The 17,110-nt window shown below is 47.5% G+C and overlaps 1 protein-coding gene across 5 annotated transcripts in view; it reads right to left on the bottom strand.

Annotated features, from left to right (window-relative positions):
- The window catches only part of LOC129711333 (transducin-like enhancer protein 1), a 183,514-nt gene that overhangs the window by 93,859 nt on the left and 72,545 nt on the right, over positions 1 to 17,110 (bottom strand). The gene's annotated exons all lie outside the window — the stretch shown is intronic.

Genomic DNA, 17,110 nt, shown 5'->3' with positions numbered 1-17,110 from the left:
CACGCAGTCACAGAGAGAACATACAAACTCTATACTGGCAGCACCCCTTGTCAGGATCAGGATTTGGTGCCATGAGGCAGCAACTCTACTGCAGTGCGGAAGTACAGTATGACATTTAAAGGGCTGTCCCACTGTACGAGGTAATTCAACAGCTCTCCTGAGTTTTAAACAAAAATCAAACTCGTGGTAAGCACGTAGAATGTACGTTGGGTACGTCGGAGCTCGGGACATCTCTTAGCGTTTCGTAACGCTAACGGCAGGTACTCGGGAAACGCGGTAAGCCCGTGAAGATTTTCCAACGTTGAAAAATGTCCTCGAGAGCCCCAAGTACCTACGAGTGGCTATTACCGTAATTCTCCAAGTTCGAATCAGGGGAAACTCGGGAGAACTCTTGAATTAGCACAATGGGACAGGCCCTTTAAGCTCCTACTGAAGCATACCTTAAGGACAATCAGTGAGGACTCAACATTCCTGGACACAAGGTTCTCACACAAGAGGTCAATATTGGTGCAAGAAAATAATTGTAGCTTTGAAAGGGTATGTTTGCTCTTTGGAAATATTGTATAAGCATTGAGCGAAAGAACAAAGGGACTGTGACATTACAGTCATGTAACATGGATATGCATGTTCTTGCCCCTGATAAAAGGACAAGAACACCACAGCACTAGAGATAAACATCTCAATGACTCTCGCATTAACTTGGAGCAGTCTGTACAAAAAGGGTAAGGAATTGCTAAATTGCATTCACACTGCTGTGCTGTAGACTGCCTAGACCTGCAGAGTGGTAAACACAGCCCAGCCCATCACAGGCTTGTCACTCCCTCCCACCATCACAGGGATCGGCATCAGCAAGGCTGGAGTTAGAGTCAAAAACACCTGTCACCCTCTCTTTTCTCTTTTAGTTTAGTTTAGTTCAGAGATGCTGGGAAAACAGGCCCCTCGGCCCCCCCCACCAATTCCACGCCAACCAACGAACCCCGCACACCAACACTATCCTACACACTAGGGACAATTTACAATTTCACCAAAGCCAATTAACCTACACACCTGTACGACCTTGGAGTGTGGGGGGAAATCGGAGCACACAGAGAAAACCCACGCAGGTCACGGGGAGAACGTACAGAATCCGTACAGGCAGCACCGGTGGTCAGGTTTCTGGCGCTGTAAGGCAACAACTCTACCACTGCGCCACCATGAGGCCCTACAATCTCGAAGAAGATGCAGGAATTTGAAAGGCTAGATGGCCTGCCTTAAGAACAGCTTCTTCTCCACTGCTATCCAGCTCCTGAACGAATTTCCTTTTTTCACGCCCCATTCCTGGAGGTGCAACTGCACACATTTACTCTTAACTCTACTGCATTCGGCTATTCCATTTTCATACTTGAATATTTTTTTGCTCTACTGGGAGTTTGCACGACAATCTCGCACCATTCTGCCGATTTGCACTTGTCATAGAGTCATACAGATTGGAAACAGGCCCTTCTTCAGCACAACTTGCCCATGCTAACCAACATGCCCCAGCAACACTAGTCCCACCATTTGGCCCATATCCCTTTTAAACCTATCCGATCCATGTACTTACCTACCTTGTCGACCAACATGTCCCTGCTATACTAGTCCAACCTGCCTGCATTTGGCCCATATCCCTCTAAATTACTTTTTCCCTTTGTTTCTTAAACATTGTGCCTCAACTACCCATCTGGGCAGCTCGTTCCATGCACCCAAAACTCTCAAGTACCTAATAAATCTCCCCCCCCCACGTCACCTTTTGTTGTATTCATTGCTGTATTTATCAACACTGGATGTACACTGGTTACATTGTGAACTATGTGTGAACAAGGAATTTCATCACACCCTGGCGTATATGACCATAGTCTAATCTAATCTGGAAGATAATATTTTTTTCTCTGGTATGTAGCAAGTTCAACAAGAGGTGGGGGGGGGCTGCTGGTGTGGGAGAGGGAACTGCAAACTGTGCAATTCTGAAGATGGGCAGGCAGGAGCAACAGTGGGAGACCATTCTACAGAAGTGATGATAATATTGTTAGATTTAGCATCATTTATAGAGCAGCTCAAAGATAAAAAACATAGAACATCAAACATTAAAAAAGAGTAACATTCCTGAAACAGGAGGAGAGGGGGAAATCAGTTATACTCTGCTGGGGTTTATTACAATTGAGTCGGAGAAAAGAACTTGGACAAAGTTAGATTGAAAGATGCAGCATGGATACAGGCCCTTCGGCCCACAGGGTCCATACTAACCACCCGTTCACACTAGTTCTGTTATCCCATTTTCATTTCTATTCCCACAAGGAAGGAAATCTTCAGACAGTGGGAAGGTACAGGGCAGCACAGTGGAGCAGCTGATAGTAGTGCTGCCTTGCAGCGCAAGAGACCTCAGTTCGATGGGTGTTGTCTGTGTGGACTTTGCACGTTCTCCCTGTGACCATGTGGGATTCCGGTTTCCTCCCACATCCATACGACGTGCAGCGCAGTAGTATAATTACCCCTAGTGTGTAGGAAGTGGATGCAAAAGTGAGATAACATAGAACTAGTGTGAACGGGTGATCGATGGTCGGCATCGACTCTGTGGGCCGAAGGGCCAGTTTCCATGCTGTACCGTTCAAGATTCATTGCAAATGGTCTGGCCATGTTGTGCCAGTTATATGGGATGATTTCCTTCGCTTAGTGCAAGATAAAGTCCATTAAAGTCCGATTAAAGATAGTCCGAGGGTCTCCAGTGAGATGGATAGTAGCTCAGGGTTGCGGGTTTAGTTCGCGGAGTGTTCCGATCCGTCCCGAGTGCCCATCAGCCCGACGTGAGGGCATGGACATCGGATCGTCGGCTGTGGCGAACTACGGAGGGTTCAAAGGCCCTGACCATGGATGAACAAAGGAGGAAGATGACTGAACGTTATTGCCTTCCATCACAGTGAGGAATGTTGATTCCAGTGTGGTGGATGTTTATGATAAATGTTATTTAATGTGGCTGTGTGTATTGTTGCTTTTCACTTAGTATGGCTCTATGGTGACACAAATTTCACTGTACCTTAACTGGTTAAGTGACAATAAACGCAAACTTGAACTTGAACCCTCACGGCTGAAGTTTCTTCCTCACTACCTGAAAAGTGTGGTCTAGCTAAAAACCCTCATTCAAGGTAGGTGAAGTGACTGAGAGCGATAGCCCTAGTTCAGTTTAGTTTAGTGATACAGCATGGAAACCGACCCTTCAGCCCACTGAGTCCGCACCGACCAGTGATCCCCTTTTATACATGCACACGCTACACACTAGGGACAGTTTGCAATTTTTACCAAAGCCAATTAACCAACAAACCTGTACGTCTTTGGAGTGAGAGAGGAAGCCAGAGCACCCGGAGAAATCCCACGCGGTCACGGGGAGAACGTACAGACTCCGTACAGACAGTGCCCGTGGTCAGGATCCAACCCGGATCTCTGGCGCTGTGAGGAAGCGGGTCTTCCACTGCGCCACCGTAGTTCTGGATGGTGGATTTAGATGACAAAGACCGCCATAAACACACGGCTAGAATGCCACCACCTGTGGGAGATCGGGTGCCTGTTTTAACTGTCCTCTTGCGACTTGGCTCTTGGCCACTTACTCTGAACGATGTGGTTATAAAGATCGGATGGGCTGGCACCGATTCATTGAGATGGCTGAGGGGAGGCCTAATTGATGTGTACAAAAATAAGACGTGCCTGGATAGAGCAAATAGGATCCCTTGACGTAGAGGTCAAAAATAAGAGGGCATAAATTGAAAGTAATCGGTTGAAGTATTAACAGGAAGAGGAGATAACGCAGAGGGTGGTGCGAGCCTGGATTTACTAGTTGAAAGAGTGAAACAAGCAGTGATATGAATCCCAATGAAAGGTTGAGGAACACCTGCATTTTTCCAAACCCACTAAATTTACTATTTTCAATAGTTAGCAGTTTCATGCTTTGCAAAATTCCTCTTTCGGCAAATTCCGATTTTATTTACCTTCTCCCAACTACATTCTCATCCAGGACTACATCCTGAAACACATTATTGAATTGAAAGATAAAGCATGGGGACGCCCTTCAGCCCACTAACTATCATCCATTTGTACTAGCTCTGTATTTCCCACTTTTGTATCACTAACTGCACATGAGGGGCGATTTGCAGAGGCTAATTAACCTGCAAATGCGCACGTCTTTGCGATGTGTGTGGAAACCAGAGCGCCAGGAGTAAACCCACAAGATCTCAGGAAAAACTAGCAAATTCCACATCGACAGCACCCGGGGTCGGGGTCGGGATCGAACCCAGGCCTCAGGTGCTGTGGGGCAGCAGCTCTACCAGCAGCACCAGTGTAGCAATCTAATTAATGCCCTGAGGGCCTGTCCCACTTGGCCGTCATTCGTGCGCCCTTTACGCAACCTGCTAGCGTGTGGATAGCGTGTGGGTAGTGCGGGAAGGGCGCATGGAGTGGTGTGGAGGAGTGTGGACTTCGTCCTGCACAAAATCTTTGCGGGCCACCGGCCTGTCGTGTGGCTGATGGCCAAAGTGTGACAGGCCCAAGACCCTGGCGCGGGGCAACGTCTCACCTCCAACAGCAGCAGAAGCAGGCAAACGATCGCCGAACTCGGCCTGGGGCTCACGGCCTTTGTGGATCCGGATACGACCCCACTTCTACTCCCAGAGCGGGGCCAAGAAAATTGAAGATAAACACAAAATGCAGGAGTAACTCAGCGGGACCGGCAGCATCCCTGGAGAGAAGCAATGGGTGACGTTTCGCGTCGAGACCCTTCTTCAGACTGAAAGAAGGGTCTTGACCCGAAACATCATCCATTCCTTCTCTCCAGAGATGCTGCTGGTCCCGCTGAGTTACTCCAGCATTTTGTCTATCTTCAAATCACATCACGCGCTCCAGACGGTTGTGCTGACGCATGAAGACATGCGCGATCATCGCGAGTCAGTCACTACCAGCCTCTCGCGTAAATGACGGCCATGTGGGACTGGCCCTTTAATCACTTCTTCCGGCCAACCCCATGGTATGAATGTCATTGAATCACTCCCACGCACCCCCACCATTCCTTTTATTCTCACCGCCCCTCCCTCCTCCTCATTATATTGCACCCTAATTTTATCTGGTGCTTCTCCCAGTTTTGATGAAAGGTCATTGACACTCAGTGCTCAGTCTCTCTTTCTGTAAATGCTGCCTGACCCACCAGGTATCTCAAGCATGATTTAACTTGAACGGCTGACAGAAACTCACGACATTGGCCTCCTGATTCATTGTGGGACAACTTTAACGGCATGGCGGTGCAGCAGTATTGTTGCTGTCTCAATCCTGACTCTGGGTGCTCTCTGTACGGAGTTCGCAGGTCCTTCCTGTGACCGCATGGGTTCCCTCCGGCCGCTCCGGTTTCCCCCCCCACATTTCAAAGACGTGCAGGTCTGTACGTTAATTGACCTCTGCAAATTGCCCCTGGTGTGAAGGAATGAACTAGTGTACGGGAGGTCGCTGGTCGGCACGGATTTGGCGGGCTGAAGGGCCAGTTTCCACACTGCATCTGAAAACTAAACTAAATTATAGAAACATAGACATAGAAACATAGAAAATAGGTGCAGGTGTAGGCCATTCGGCCCTTCGAGCCAGCACTGCCATTCAATATGATCATGGCTGATCTTCGAAAATCAGCACCCCGTTCCTGCTTTCTCCCCATGTCCCTTGATTCCGTTAGCCCTAAGAGCTAAATCTAACTCTCTTGAAAACGTCCAGTGAATATGCTGGCAGCAGGCAGCGCCAAGCGGCTGGTAATGAACTGAATGGCTGAAGGTTCATAAGGCTCCCTGCATCAGTCCCGAAGGCCAAGGTACTTAGCTCTGCCTACTTTAAAAATAAAGACAAAGGGGTTGAATCCTCTGGCAGGTCTGGTCGCTCCAGCGTTTAATTAGGATTCAACGCTGAAGAGTAATGTCAAAGCACCAGCGGCAGGCAGTAGGCAGGCCTGGGAGACAAGGCAGTGTCTCCGGGAAGATTGCAGGCACATTACCAGGCTCCCTGACAACTCGTCAGGCGCACACAACCAAAAATAAAAATTAAACAATTTAACGTGACGAGCGCCGCCGGAAGGGACCAGGATCGAAAAGGGAGAAAAAGGTCAGGCTCAGCCAAGGAAACAAGCACGTACAAAAACATTCAAAACAACGTGCTTTATTAGATTTCCAATAATGGAGGCAACAGCATCTCAAAGGCACTTTGTGTCAGTACATAACTAAAGGGCTGTTAGCAATCACACACAATGCAGTGCACACAAAGACACACAGACATTAATTAACATCAAGCTCCCCCGCCCGCCATGGTTAAAAAGCACCATCACACCCTGCATGACAAGGAGGGAGCGAATTAGGTCACCGTTCATCGTTTTGAAGACACAGGTCCTCCATTAGATTCATGTTACTTGCTGGATTTCAGAAGCCAGCAGCAGATAGATTAACTCCTTCATGGGTAGTGACAGCATCTTGAACCAGATTCTATTTTTATTTTAAACATGTCCTAATGAGCATCGCAGGAAACAGGAACGGAGTAAATGCTCGAGAGGACGGAATAGACAATAACTGGAGTTAATGTGTGGGCATGGCAAATGTAAAAAATCCCACCCTCTTCATCAGTTTTAAGGGCCTGTCCCACTTGGACGTCATTTGCGCAACATAATTTACGCATCACGGCGCATCATACGCGCATGGTGACGTAGGCAGTGACGCGCTGTCGACCGAGGATTTTGCGATGTACAAAATCTTTGCGCTCCATCTGCGTGATGCGCAATTGACACCCAAGTGGGACAGGCCCTTTAGTTTTAGAGATAAAGCACGGAAACAGGCCTTTCAGCCCACAAAGTCCACGCCGACCAGCGATCCCCTCACACTAACACTAGCGACTATTTACAACCTCTCACTTGTCCTGTGTTAGGGTTTCGCAGTTACCTCCCTGGGATCATCCAAGTGACCCAATCTTCCTTCATAAACAGGCAGTGAGCAAGGGTCTCGATCCAAAACGTCACCCATTCCTTCTCTCCAGAGATGCTGCCTGCCCCGGCATTTTGTGTCTATCTTCAGCGAACATCAGTGGATGGTTAACAGCCGTGCATGGGGCTTTGTAACAAAGTCTGATCCCCCTTACCCATGAAATGAGTTTTGTTTAGAGATAAGAGTCTAGAAACAGGCCCTTCTGCCCACCGAGTTCATGCTGACCATCGATCAGCCATTCACACTTGTTCTATGTCAACCCACTTTCGCATCCACTCCCAATTGACCAAGGCCAGTTAACCTCTAAGCCCTCATTGAACGTACCCCCAAGTCGGGGACGAATGCGGATTGCTGGTGCTGAGACGTGCACCCTCATTCCATAGAGTGGAAACAGGCCTTTCAACTCTCGAGCCCTGGCAACATCCTCAAATCTTTTCTGCACCTTTTCTAGCTTAACACCATCTTTCCTGTAACAGGGTGACCAAAAACTGAACACAATACTCTAAATGTGGCCTCACCAAATGTCTTGTACAACTGTAACATGACCTCCCAACTTCTATACTCAGTCTGATGAAGGTCATTGTGCCAAAAGCCTTCTTGACCACCCTATCCACCTGTAACTCCACTTTTAAGGAACTATGCACCTGCACTCCTAGATCCCACTGCTCTACAACTCTCCCCAAAGCCCAGACACTCACTGTGTAGGTCAGGCCCTGGTTGGGTTTTCCAAAATGCATCACCTCACACTTCTCTGTATTAAACGCCATCAACCAATCCTTAGCCCACCTGCCCAACAGATCGGGACCCTGCCGCCATTTTTGACAGCAATCTTCACCATCTACGATACCACCCACTTTAGTGTCATCTGCAAAGTTGTGGACATGCTCTTCATTGTCACGCACCCAATGAGAAACAAACTCTTGCATCACACACTCAAATTCATTGATTGATGGAAAGTCACTGCACGAAAACAATATCTTTATTGCACCGAGTCCACGCCGACCATAGATCACTCGTTCATACTAGTTCTGTGTCATCCCACTTTTGCGTCAATCCCTACATGATAGGGACTATTCACTGAGGCCAAATAACCTACAAACGCACACGACTTTTGGATGAGGGAGGAACCTCAGCACCCATGGGAAACCCACATGGTCACAGGGAGAATCTGCAGGCAAATGTGCTTCATTTCCTCCATTACATCAGATCTCACACCTCAGTCCATTGATAACAAATTAAAGGGATGCATCACAGCGTGGGTCGGGATCCGCTCCATCCAAAACCACAAGGAATTGCAAAGAGTTGTGGGCGTAGTCCAGACCATCACGCAAACCAACCTACCTTCCATTGACTCCATCTACACCTCACGCTGCCTCGGCAAGGCCACCAGCACAATCAAGGGCCACTCTCTTCGCCCCTCACCCATCAGGTAAGAGGTGCAGAAGTTTTGACAATACATACTTCCAGATTCAGGAACGGTTTCCTCACAGCTATTATCAGGCAAAATGTTTTGGGATACAAGTGTCGAGAGTTTTTAAACTGACTTGTCAAGCCAAGCTTTACGAAGCTACATGTTGGGTGTCACACATATCAGACGACTGAGGGGTGATCTTATAGAGGAGTATAAAATCACGAGGAGAATAGACCGAGTCTTTTACCCAAGGTAGAGGAATCAAAAACAAGAGGCCACATATTTAAGGTGAGAGCTGCAAGATTTCATACAAACTTGAGGGGCCATTTCTTCCACTCAGAAGATGGTGGGCTATATGGAAAAAGCTGCCAGAGAGGATTGTTGGGGCAGGTACTATTCAAGACATGTGGTCAGGTATATATTTAGGAGAGGTTTAGAGGGATATGGGCCACACATGGGCAAATGGGACTAGCTTCGATCGGGCATCTTGGTCAGCATGGACGATGTGTGCCGAAAGGTCTGTTTCCATATTGTATGAGTCGATGACTACATGACTCTATCCAAAACAATGTAACAGCAAAATATTCTCTCTGTGGCCTGACCAGGGCACTCCCTTTAGAAAGAGCACAGAGTGACCCCAGTAATTGCATTTGTAAAAATGTTGTTTTAGTGCCTTGCTGGATGTGACACAGCTGGTGTATTTTAACGCAACAAAATTAAATCCATTGCCCGATTCTGTGGGTATGGTATAAATGTCCTTCCTGCCAAATGCCGTTAGGACTCGGTGGGCCAAAGGGCCTGTTTCCAAGTGAACAATCGGCAACGACACCATCCTCCCCCTTCCCCAGGCCCATTATTGCGAGGGTTTACTGTATTAGGATTTGCCTGGATAACACACAAAACAAAGCTTTTCACTATGACAGGAATAAAGCAACATCAATACGTGGAGGAGGAGCGCATTCTGCTAAGAGCAATTGACACCAAATTAAAAGTGGTGTTAAAAAAATTTCATTTCAATTGCTTCATACCACATCCGTCTGTGGTAGATAGATCAACATGACACTTGTGATAAGGGCGAGCAAATCATAATGGTACGTGCATACCAAACACTTCTCAACAGTGTTATTGGGTTTTACTTGGTCTGCATACAAATGTGGCCGAGTATTGTTAGAATTGCACAGTATTTTGAGTTTAGTTTATTGTCACGTGTACCAAGGCACGGTGAAAAGCCTTGTTGCGTGCTAGTCAGTGGAAAGACAACACATGGTTACAACTAAGCCATTCACAGTGTACTGATACATGAAGGGAATAACGTGTAGTGCAAGATAAAGCCAGTAATGTCTGAGGGTCTCCAGTGAGGTAGATAGTAGCTCAGGACTGCCCTCTAATTGTGTTTGGATGGTTCAGTTGCCTGATAACAGTTGGGAAGAAACCATTCCTGAATTTGGAGGTGTGCACATTGTGTTCACACTATCATCTGCTGAAATTATCCCTCCAGATGGGCAACTGAAAGTGTTCAGAGAAGATTTACGATACAGGTACAGGTTCAGGTACAGCAGGGAAACAGGCCCTTCGGCTCACTGAGTCCATGCCAACCATTGATCACCCATTCAGTGCTGTGTTATCCCACTTTCAATCCGCTTCCTACAGACGAGGGACAATTTACAAATGCCAACTAACCGACAAACCTGCACGTCTTTGGAATGTGGGAGGACACTGGAGCAGCTGGAGGAAACCCTATCTGCCCCTGTCCCACTTAGGAAACCTGAACGGAAACCTCTGGAGACTTTGTGCCCCACCCAAGGTTTCCGCGCGGTTCCCGGAGGTTGCAGGTGGTTGCAGGTAGTGGAAGCAGGTAGGGAGACTGACAAAAACCTCCGGGAACCGCGTGGAAACCTTGGGTGGGGCGCAAAGTCTCCAGACGTTTCCGTTCAGGTTTCCTAAGTGGGACAGGGGCATTACAGTCAAACACAGTCACAGGTGCAAACTTTACACAGACAGCACCAGAGGTCAAGATCGAACCTGGGTCTCTGGCGCTGTGAGGCAGCAGCTCTACCAGCTGTGCCATTGTGCTGCCAGCACAGTCCCTCCAGCACTTTGTTTTTGGCTCAACAAAGCCTTTGTCAATGTTGGAACAGTTTCATTTTACTTTCACTGCCCTGTGGAAAACAATAGGCGCAGTGAGGCGCAGCGGTAGAGCTACTGTCTCTCAGCGCCAGAGACCCGGGTTCTAACCTAACCATGGGTGCTTTCTGTGCAGAGTTTATATGCCTGTGACCTCATGGGCTTTCTCCGGGTGTTCTGGATTCCCCCCCGAACTCCAAAGATGTGCAGGTTTGTACGTTAATTGGCTTCGGTAAAATTGTAAATTGTCCCTTAGGATAGTGCTAGTGCACGGGGTGACCAATGGTCGGCACGGAATTGGTGGACCGAAGGGCCTGTTTTCCTGCCGTAACTCTAAACTAAATGAAGAAATCTGCTCAGTGACACAGCTGGTAGAGTTACAACCCTATATATATATAGCAGGTTGAATCTCAACTACAGGTGCTGTCTGAACGGAGTTTGAAACATCTAAACCAAAAGCAACTCAGGCCGGGGGTATTTCCTCCTGCCACGGGTACCATATAATCCCGTGCTATCTGCTCCATGGTCGGATAGTCGATGACTAAACCGTCTCCCCCACCTGGTTTGCCAGGTGAGCAGGGGGCTGTGGACCCCCAGCAGGACCAAAAATAAGACCTGTCAAAGGGCGGATGAGCTTCTAGCAAGCCAACGGCCATGCACACTTCTGTGTCCTACATAGCATTGTAAGGAACGATGATAAAGCACATACACAAAATTCCTACACTTCCAGCGGCGAAAGTCCGCAGGGACTGGAGGACAGAGATGTGTGGTGCGTCACCATTCCCATTCGAAACCAGCACCACTGCATCGCGAGTTTCTCCAGCTTTTTTGTGTACCTTCGATTTTCCAGCATCTGCAGTTCCTTCTTAAACACCACTGCATCGCTAATGTTTTCAACGATGATGAATGAATCCTCTCTGACAATGAGTCAGCAGTTTGCATGACACCTTGAAATCTACTTCCTCATTCAACGTTTAAGAAAGAACTACAGATGCTCGAAAAATCGAAAGTCTGACGAAAGGTCTCGACCTGAAACGTCACCCATTCCTTCGCTCCATAGATGCTGCTTCACCCGCTGGGTTTCTCCAGCATTTTCGTCTACCTTCCACATTAAATGGATGATTCATAAATGCATGGCCATCAACTAGCCCAGCTTTGTCAAGACTCGTTGCAATGGAAACAATCTGGTGGGCAAGGGTTAAATGGCACGTGCATGTGCGATGCAGTCCAGGAAGGAGGTTCGCTAACACCTCCGAAGTTAAAGCTTCCGCTCGCCGAAGAGATAATTCAGGAGTTGGCAGCATTTAACAAGGCGTCATTTGCAGTCCCCAAGCACCGACTATGATGGATTTCCTACATTTGTCCTGTGTAAGGCAACAGCACTTTTGGGCCACAGTTCCTGCTGCACTTACACTCATTAATAAATCATTTACAGGCTATTTGCGCTCACCAGGGGAAATCAAAAATTCCCCACAATATCATAAATGGATTATTTGCAAGCTAATTTGTCTTTATTGTTTTTGCAGTCAGGCAGACAGTTAAATGGCCAGCACGTTCTTGGAATCTCAAATCACCAGCTCCCAAAAATAAAAGCGATTCAGAAACACGAGTTGTTTTTTTTTTTTTAAAAGGAGGAAACATCCGAATTCAGTAACAATAATTAAATTCAACTTCGGAGCTTGTAGTCCTATGCCATTCCTTGCATGTTTAAATTTAGTTTAGTTTAGAGATACGGCACAAAAACAGGCCCTTCGGCCCACCACGTCTGCTCCGATCAGCGATCACCGACCACGAGCACTATCCTACACACTAGGGACAATTTACAATTTTATCCAAGCCAATTAAGCCAACAAACCTGCACGTCTTTTGAGTGATGGAGGAAGCCAGTGCACCCGGAATAAACCCACATGGTTACAGGGAGAACGTACAAACTCTGTACAGACAGCACCCATAGTCAGGATTGAACCCAGGTCTTTAGCAGTGTAAGGCAGCAACTCTACGTCTAGGCCACCGTGCCCTCCCCCCCTCCACTTCCGACAGAGTAAACTGGTCCTTCCTCCTCCACCCTGTCAGAAAACACTGCTGAACTTGCAGATTGTTACATCTAGTTTTGGTTAACACCAAGTGAGTGTGCGAAAGAGAGCATTCTCATGACAAACACATAACGGCAGCCCTCACTTCAGGAGATGCCACTGTAGGATGTAGACCTCACAAGATATACAGCAGAGAATAATAGGTCATGATGTCCAACCACCTTCAAAATGGCGGTGGCAGGCAGAGGAGAGGAATCACGTTGGTGAGCAGGTTGGGGGCTGACCTCCAAGGTCCATGTCATCGTGGGGTTGGACGTCGTGGACCTGGAGGGCGGAAGGGCCTGTTTCCATACTGTATTTCTAAACTAGGTTGGCTGCAGGAGGCACCCCATGGCACGGAGGCCGAGCAATGGCCGTCGGAGGCGAAGGACGGCCCAAACTCAAGGAGGCCTCGGAGTGGGTCGAGTCGGCGGAGTGGGCCGCTGAAGGCCCGGAAGAAGCCTGGGGCTGGATTAGATATCGGGGGCCGCTCCAAGTGGCCGAGAGGGCTGAATGGACACGGCCTGCTGTGGCACTGGGCGGTAGGAGGAGGTCATCGGCACATCAAGTGGCCAGGCCGAACCAGTATCGTCGCCAAGACAACAGACCTTCGTGACCAAGTTAAGACTAACTTATTTTTTATAATTTCGGACTTGAAGGGTACTGGATGACGGCTAGCAGACAAAATGTTTATGAAGGAATAACACAAAGATAAATACAAAATGCTGGAGCAACTCACCAGGTCAGCCAGCATCTCTGGAGAAAAGGAATAGGTGACTTTTCGGGTTGAGACCCTTCATTTGTCTGATCAGTCTGATGAAGGGTCTGGAACCGAAACCTCACCTATTCCTTTTCTCCAGTGATGCTGCCAGACCTGGTGAGTTACTCCAGCGATTTGTGTCTACCATTCTGGTCATGATCAGATAATAATGGTGTTAATGGAAAGATAAAAACTGATTTGGAGATCAGAAGAAATCCTTGGGCTTGGACATCAACCCGCAAGCTGCCAAGACGTTAGTGCGTCACCCACTGAGCCAAAGTAACAGCTGACACATCTAACTACAACTTGCTCACACCACAGGAAACACTTGCCCGTCCACAGTTGGATATGTTAACGGTGTCAGGGTGCCACTAAAATATTAAATATAAACACGGCCAGTAAATATACCTATCATCTGGTAACCTAATGTCTTTCTCTTGTTAAAAAAATTAACTGAAAGGAAGTATTACTTCCTTCAGGCTGAAGAGAGGGGATGCTCGGACATTCACCACATGAATGCAGTTGCTATTTTCTACCAAGGCCAGTACTTGACAGCTCGATGCCAAAGTGGAGTGGGGTTGAAAACCTCTAGGGACTAGGCTGGAGCACCTGATCGCAAGGGCAAGAAGGTGGTCAAGAAATCGTTCGTCATCAGTACACCACAACCAAAATAAGTTCCAGGCCAAAATCGTCAGGCAGCAAAGCGGCATACACACCCCCACAGTATATGGTGATGGCGCCAAAGCAGAGATGGTCGAAAGCTTCAGTTTCTTACGAGTAAATATCACCAGCAATTTGGCCTGGACCAGCCACATTGAAGCAATGACCAAGAAAGCACAACAACGCCTCTACTTCCTCAGAAGGCTGAGAGAGTACGGCATGTTCCCAACAACTCTCACCACCTTCTACAGATGCGCCTTGGAAAGCATCTTAATTGGGATGCATCACAGCATGGTTTGGGAACAGCTCCATCTGAGACCGCAAGAAATTGCAGAGAGTTGTGGATGTAGCCCAGACCATCACGCAAACCAACTTCCCTTCCATTGACTCAATTTACACTTCACGCTGAAAAACATCACCAACAGGTTCAGGAACAGTTTCTTCCCTGAAACCATCAGGGCCCTGAACTTTACACAACATTAACCTCAGCAACCATGATCTTGCTCGGGCCGTGTCTTTGTTGCACTTTGGATTTTGTTTTTTGCACTATTGTCGTTACCTCATATAACAATTATTAATTTATTGCAGTATTGATGATTAGATATTTATGCATTTACAGGCCTGATAAGTCACAGAAAGAATTTAATTGTTCTCTTGTCAGCACATTAAATAGTCTTGACTCTTGAAGCCAACACCAACAAATAAAGGAATGGATTGAGTGGGGTAGAGGGGAAACGAGGAAGAAAAATCTCAGATCAGGTCCATCAAGAACTGGATGGGTAACAAGAGACTACACGCAACGAGCACCCATCTTCACTACTGGCATCCACACGTGTGGGGGGTTTCGAGTTTAGAGGTACAGATGAGAAACAGAGATACAGGCCCCATGCTGACCAGTGATCCCCGTACACCGACACTATCCTACACACTAGGGACAATTTACAATTCCTATCAAAGCCAATTAACCTACACACCTGTTAGTCTTTGGAGTGTGGGAGGAAACCCAGAGCACCTGGAGAAAACCCACACAGTTACGGGGACAATGCAGGGTTTGAAGAAGCACCCTGACCCGAAACGTCACCTATCCACATCTTCCAGAGATGGTGCCAGAGCCGCTGAGTTACTCCGGCACTTTGTGGCCACTGAGGAATTTCGGACTCAAAATGCAAATCGCGGGCAGAACAGACGACAATGCCAACAGCATCAGAAGAACCACCCATAATAAACTCAGGAGACAGCAAGCAAGGCAACTGAGCCCAACCCCCACCGTTAGTGCCACACGTACACTCAGTCAGGGAAGCCAGCCAGGAGTACAGGGGTGGGGAAGGGGTGAAAACATATGGTGCAAAGGAAGTCTCGTCTTAACGGGAGAACACTGCATCTCTTCAAATGTTAACAGCTGAGAAATATGCAATGTTACTTCAGAACAACCCTTGCCAGTGTGGAGAAGTCACTGAGAATGTACAAAGAGCGTTTGCACAGTTTAGTTTGGTATATAATTTTTATTCTGAATAAAGATGATTTTTGAAATAGAAAAAAAAAATGCTTTAACGGCGGGGGGGGAAATATTTAATAGGAACCTCAGGGGCAACTTTTTTTTGTACACAAGTCCACTCCACCATTTAATCATGGCTGATCTTTCTCTCACTCCTAACCCCATTCTCCTGCCTTCTCACCATAACTCTTGACGCCCAAACTAATCAAGAATCTATCTGTTTCTGCCGTAAAAATATCCATTGACTTGGCCTCCACCGTCGTCTGTGGCAATGAATTCCACAGATTCACCGGAGAGGGGGCGGAGACTACAATGTCATTTGAATTAAGGCAGGCTGTTAAAGCAATGTCATTTTTTACAACCTGCATCGGAATATGTGAAAGACAGGCTGGTGCGTTGGTGGGGGAAGTTCAGAGCTGGCAGTAACGGGCCAAGAATAGGAACAGAACATTTCAACATAAATCATTCATTTCAGGATGTGAAAGATATAATCAAGGCTCCTTCATTTACTGGGTGGCAATGCTGGTTTTGATTATCAGGTCAAGCCAAAAAAATGAAACTTTATAAAGAAAGATTACCTTGATTTGTTATTAGGGCATAAATTGTCTCGAAGATTTTTGTCCAAAAAACTAGTCCCAAATATTGGCAGATCATCCAATACCCAACAGCCACCGTGCCAGCGAGCCGTGAGAGGGATTGGTCCTGAGCATTACTGTCTCCCCATCTCCCCAGGCCCGCAACCTTGGCGTGATCTTTGATTCCACCCTCTCCCTTGAGCCTCACATCCGCCATGTCATTAAAACCTCCTTCTTTCACCTCCGCAACATCACCAAACTCAGACCCTCTCTCACACCTCCCGCTGCTGAAAGACTCATCCATGCCTTCATCTCCTCCCGACTGGACTACTGCAACTCACTTCTCCTTGGCATCAGCTCCACCTACATCAACCGACTCCAACTGGTCCAGAACGCAGCCGCCCGACTCATCACCCACACCAAATCCTGGCATCACATCACTCCAGTCCTCAAATAACTTCACTGGCTTCCCATCTCCCATCGGATCACCTACAAAATCCTGGTCGTCACCTACAAAGCCCTCCATCATCTGGCCCCCCCCCATATCTCACTGACCTGCTCTCCCCCTACCAACCCTCACGGTCCCTCAGATCCACATCAGCCGGTCTCCATCTCCATCCACAAGTCCAACCTCCACAGTTTTGGGGACAGAGCCTGTGAATTGCCTCATATTGTGTTTTGAATTGAAATCTGTCTTTAATTTGTGTACTAGTCATGTCTCTACTATTTATTTCATTCCCTTACATGTTTTTCCTCTACTTGCTAAATTTTTGTAAGGTGTACTTGAGACTCTTGAAAGGCGCCCATAGATAACATTTATTATTATTATTACTGTTTTATTACAGTCGTACAACGTGGAAACAGGACCTCCAGCCCAACCTGCCGACCAACATGCTCCATCTTCACGTCCCTCTGCCTGCGTTTGGCCCTTATCCGTCAGTTTAGTTGAGAGATACTGTACGGAAACAAGCCTTTCGGCCCACCGAGTCCACACCGACCAACAATCCCC

Source organism: Leucoraja erinacea, chromosome 29 (assembly GCF_028641065.1).
Source record: "Leucoraja erinacea ecotype New England chromosome 29, Leri_hhj_1, whole genome shotgun sequence".
In the NCBI taxonomy this organism is placed as follows: Eukaryota; Metazoa; Chordata; class Chondrichthyes; order Rajiformes; family Rajidae; genus Leucoraja; species Leucoraja erinaceus.
This window is presented reverse-complemented; position numbering and strand designations above follow the sequence as displayed.